Genomic DNA, 5,706 nt, shown 5'->3' with positions numbered 1-5,706 from the left:
CCCACAAGAGAAAGTATGTTTAAATCCATCGGAAGAGACTCCTCCATTTTGTCTTCCAGCTAGCTACAGAGATAAGGCCTCTCCACCCCTAGAGGATACTGAAAGAAATTAGAAAAAGGACAGAAACCAAGGGGGGTGTGAGGACTGGTGGACCCAGACTAGAAGGAGGCTAGTCTGTAAAAGAAACTTATGGAAACTCTCCCACATGAGGAGGAGTTTAGCGTATTCCCAGTTGTCTTAGTGTATTGGGGAAGAGACTGGCATGTTATTAGTTTGCTTGGATTCACTTGTCTGCTTTTACTACTTGGAATCACTTAATCCTACTTTCTATATTAATAAAATCACTTTTTACCTATTAATAAACTCAGAGTATGTATGGGAGGAGGGGTGCATATCTCTCTATCATTGTCTAGAGGATGAACAGTTTTGAGTTTACCCTGTGTAAGCTTTATACAGGGTAAAACAGATTTCTTTGGGGTTTGACTCCACTGGGAATTGGGCATCTGCGTGTCAGAGACAGGAACACTTCTTAAGATGTTTTCAGTTGAGTCTGCAGTTTGTGGGACATGGTTCAGACCTGGGTCTGTGTTTGTAGCCGGCAAGCATGTCTGGCACAACCAAGCAGGGTTCTGGAGCAGTAGCATAGCTAGTGGGGTGCAGGGGAAGCAGATGCTTCCTCTCAGCACATTTTCCCAAAGCGGCGCCTTAGTTAGGGGTTACCACGGTGCCAGTGGTCGAGGCCCACACTCTGCTCTGAAGCTTGGCGTGCAGGGTTGGCAGAGAGAGGGCAGTGGCAACAGCAAAGGTTACTGGGCATGCTCAGTTCAGGTGAGCTTGCTCAGAACCCCCAAAGTAGGGAATTGGGATCAGGAACTGTTTGTGTCGTTACACCGGCACTGGGCTCCTGCAGGCAAGGGGGAGGGCGGCGTGGCCAGAGGAGCCACGGGGGACCGGCTCGGCGTGGCCGGAGGAGTGAGGGGGGACGCAGCATGGCAGCCCGCAGCACGGCCGGAGGAGCCATGCGGGGGCGGCATGGTCAGAGGAACCATGGGGGACCGGCTCGGCGTGGCCGGAGGAGTGAGGGGGGTAGAGCATGGCAGCCCACAGCGTGGCCGGAGGAGCCATGGGGGGGTGGCAAGACTAGAGGAGCCATGGCAGGATGGCATGGTCGGAGGACTCATGGGGGGACGGCGCAGCTGGAGGAGTGAGGGGGGGCACAGCATGGCAGCCCGCAGCACGGCCAGAGGAGCCATGGGGGGGCGGCATGGTCGGAGGACTCATGGGGGGATGGCGCTGCCGCAGGAGTGAGGGGAGGCACTGCATGGCAGCCCACAGTGCGGCTGGAGGAGCCATGGGGGGGTGGCAAGGCTGGAGGAGCCATGGGAAGGCGGCACAGCCAGAGAAGCCAGCCAAGCAGGGGGCGCGGAGCAGCCGAGGAAGAGCCAAGGTGGGGCGCCTTTTTGATGTTTGCTCCCCCTGCTCTTAGAACCTGGCTACGCCACTATTCTGGAGTCCCGAGCTGGCAGGGAAGGCAGGGGCAGAATTAGTCTTGGCACATCAGTTGGCAGGTCCCAAGGGGTTTCTGTGATCCAACCCGTCACACCTTCCAACCCTAATATTCTATGATTCTGTATGAGTCAGCGATGTGCCCTTGTTGCCAAGAAGGCTAACGACACATTGGGCTGCGCTAGTAAGAGCACTGCCAGAAGATCAAGGGAAGCCTTTATTCTATAATGAGATAACAGGCTCTGTGGATATGGGGAAATCGATGGATGTGATTTATCTTGACTTTGGTAATTAATCCAGCCCACACACTGAAGAAGGTAATTGTGGATCTTACCTTATCAAATATTTCAGTAATGGAATCCCACTGTGGAAAGGTTATTCAATCATACTATAGGGCTTGAGGAATTGGATAAATGTTCATGATATTCCCAGACCCCATATGGATCGAAAGGAAAGGGATATTTTAGGAACAGATGGTGTTGGGGTAGGAGTTCTTTATATATAAATAAGAAAGTGGCTGAAAATAAAATGAAAGCTATGGGTCAACACCTAAAGGATTTAGCAGTGCTCCTGAAGGTATCCTTAGATCAGCTAATTTCCATACAGAATGAGGTGACGCAGGTTCTAGGGGAATGGGAAAAATCCTAAGAGAAGGATCATCTCCACGACTTGCAGGCTGTTGGTGTCCTACAGAGCAATGTTCTCTTGTCCCTGGCTTGCATGCAAATGCAGATGTGGATTATTGATATGATTCTGGATGGCATGAGACTGCCAGTTCCAGTTCAAACGGTGCTCCAAGGGCTGGCTCTTGTTCAAATGGCTAACTTAAGAGTGCTGCCAGAGAAGCAACAAGAAGTCTTTTTTTTCTAAAGATGAGGGGACCAATTTCAATGAATGGCTCTAAGGTGTCCATGACAGGCCAAAACAGCCGGCAAAGTTGCTCTCACTAGAACTAAAGTTGCAGCCCAAAGTAGGAAAACGAAAAGTCCAGTGGTGCTCTCATCAAACCTGGTAACCATGTACCTATTTCACAAGCATAGATGCCAGAGACATAATAAAAAAAACAGGACAAGTGTGAGTCAAATACTCGCACTGTGGTCACCCACAACAATCCTAAACTGCTGGTTTACACTATCCCTACTGGCCCTGGGAGATTTGTACATAGGGACCAGTTAAATATTGGACTATTAGTCTGATCAGGGCTAATAGAAGGAATAGAGCAGCATGTCCCAAGGAAACAAACCAATGGGGCAAACCCAAACCCTGTTGAAAATGGACAGATCCCTCAAATGGTCCTGGTGTTACCCAGGGACAGGGGAATAGAAAAATTGGGCAAGAAACCACCAGTTTTAAGAAGGTCCCAGAGAACTACCAGGGATGTACTGCCTGGTAAACCTAGAGATGATTATGTTATTTGTTCTAAGTGGTGTTGTAATGAATACTGTGATGTATAGTAGAAAGAAGTGGACATGGGTTGTTAAATGTTCAATTATTGATTGTTAATGGCTTTTTTATATAACGTGATGCTGGTTAATCTTGTTAACATGGGACCTAGATGTGCTGGTTGTAATATAATGGCTGTGGCAGAATATTAGCAAGGGAGAATGTCAGGGGACTGTTGGCCCTTCACTAAAACTTCTTGAGGATTTTTGATTGGCCCTTTCTCAGTACCTAAATGAATGGTCGATGGGAAACCAGGTCCCTGAGAGTGACAGGCCCCAGGGGCAATGGGGAGAGGCCAGCGCTCCCAGTCAGCCTGACTGACAGCACAGGAAGGCCAAGGGGGAGGTCAGGGTGGTCCCATCCTCCATGCGAGCTGGGGATGCCAGGGCCAGAGGGGGCCATGCTAAGGAGAGCTGGGGAGCCGCCATGCCAGGCAGAGCTGGCACGGTCACAGAAGCATCCCAGGAGCAGGCCCATGCTGGGAGCAGCCACAGCAGCCAGAGAAACAGTCGAGAGATCCAGGAGCGGCGCTAGGGTTTTTGGCACCCTAGGCGGGGGTCCTTCCGCGGCTCCCGGTCTTAGGGACACTTTGGCAGCGGATCCCGGAGTGAGTGAAGAACCCACCGCAGAATTACCGCCGAAGCCCTGGAACATGGAAGGACCCCCTGCCGCCGAATTGCCGTCGAGGGTGGCGAAATGCTCCCCCCCACAAATCCTAGCGCCCTAGGCGACCGCCTAAGTCGTCTAAATGGAAGCACCAGCCCTGCAGAGATCTGAGTTGGAAGCAGAGGTGTGGGCGCCCTAACCAGAGGGGCCAGAGAAGCGCCCCAGGGAGCAGGGAGTAGAGTATCAGCACTGCTGGGGCTGGAGCATTGTGGAGTCAGGTGTGGAGAGCAGCTGGGGAGAATGAGGGGGACCCTGGGCAGAGGGTCAAATGTAGGGAGGCCAGACTTGGAGGGGGAATCATTAACCCACCAGGGGTGGGAGGGAGATGACGCTGGGAAGAAGGGTCCTTGCACCCAGAGCCTGAGGGCATGTGGCCACCACCAGAACAAATGTCCAACTTGCGGCATCCCTGCAGCACAGCCAGGGACTGGGCAGAAGGCCGCGGAGGTGTGAGGGAGAGACTGTGCATTGCCCTGACATTCCAGAGACAGCTGTCTGTGGTGTCACTGTGCCCACAGAGCGGGGGTGACGTGTTTTCCTCTAACCTTTCCCATTTTTTTCTTATTTTTTAAATTGATTGCTGTTTAAAAATAACTTGTATTTGCTTGAACTATATGCTGTGACGGAAGAGAGCACCCTGAACTGGGGACCCCCTAGCCCCTGTCCTAAGTGACTATAACAAGATTGTAGGTCAAGCCCTCTGCCACCCAGGAGAGTGGACAGGGAGCCCTCGAGGTCAGGCAGGAGTGAGATAAAGGGTAAGCAAGAAGGATCGAGTCCTCATATCCTTTCATTAGTGAATTCTGCCAGGTTTGTGAATAAGCCTGGAAGGGTCCCAATAAGAGCAGGACTGTTCCCCCACTCACATCTTCAGGAATTCTTGAAAGGACTCTCCTTACTTTTCTCTTCTAAAGTGAAACATTTCCCCTTGGAATGTTTTGCTCTGCTGCGCTACACAAGGCCCTTCACTTTTCTGCAAAAGGGTAATAACCGGCTCTCTCTGCCTGCCTGAGGCTCTGTCTACACTACACACCTTACAGTGGGACAGCTGTACCGTTGCACCTGCGCTGCTCTCACGTGTAGCCACTCTATGCCCATTGGACCGAGCTCTCCTGCCAGCAGAATTAAACTACTCCCAGCTTGTGGCTCCTGCTGACATAGCGCTCTCCAGACCAGCCCTTTTCTTGGGCAGGGGGTGTTTTTTCATACCCCGACAGACAAAAGTTTTACCAAGAAAAGTGCTAGTGTAGACAAAGCCTGAGTTGCATGATAGTAAGATGTCCACAAGCCCTGCAATGTTTAAGAAGAATGAAAATTTCTGCTGGTCTCCTTTCTCACCAAACCCAGCTGCTTGCATAGATTTATCTCAAAACTGCCTGAATGTCTTTCCGGAGTCTGCTGCATTACCCGAGAATTTCAACGCCTTTTGGGTTTTCAGTTGTTCCATATGCAGGATAGCTCCTTCCTTCCTTCACCAAAGCCCTGTTATCTCTGGCCTCTGGTAATCCCTGGTACTAGAAGGAGATCTTGGGAATTCATAAGAAGGAAAAACAGTCTAGACTCTAACGAGGGAGGCTTGATTAGATATAAATCAGAGTTACAAAAGCTAATGGAGAGCCCTGCGCTCCCAGCTATGTGTTCAGTGGCAGCCGCCATTCAATGGCCCATTCTTGCTAGCCCCAATCTAGTTGCCCCAAACAGGTGCTCTGCTCTTGAAGGCCCAGGACATTCTCCTGAGTTTGCCAAGGACCCAGCAACAGGCGCACTGAACTATATAGGGGCCTCAGGAGGCTTCCCCAGTACAAACAATAATCATAAATAATAAACACAATAATCCAGCCAAATCAAGGCCTGCCCCCATCCCTTTGCCTTGAGCTACAGACAAATGTCATACTGTCTGGGAAAGTCTGATTCAGCCTGAAACATTAGATTTCAATTCCACCTTGGAGACACTGGGAGGAAACAAACAGAGATGAAGAGAAGAAATCCAATGCAAACACAAATCCGGTCTCCATCCTGCCTACAGGGCTCCCCTTATTCCACAGCATCTTTAGGGTAAGGGAGACAGGCACCTAGCTGCCCTCTATCCCT

The sequence above is a fragment of the Gopherus flavomarginatus genome, chromosome 1 (genome assembly GCF_025201925.1).
Source record: "Gopherus flavomarginatus isolate rGopFla2 chromosome 1, rGopFla2.mat.asm, whole genome shotgun sequence".
NCBI classification, from domain to species: domain Eukaryota; kingdom Metazoa; phylum Chordata; order Testudines; family Testudinidae; genus Gopherus; species Gopherus flavomarginatus.
This window is presented reverse-complemented; position numbering follows the sequence as displayed.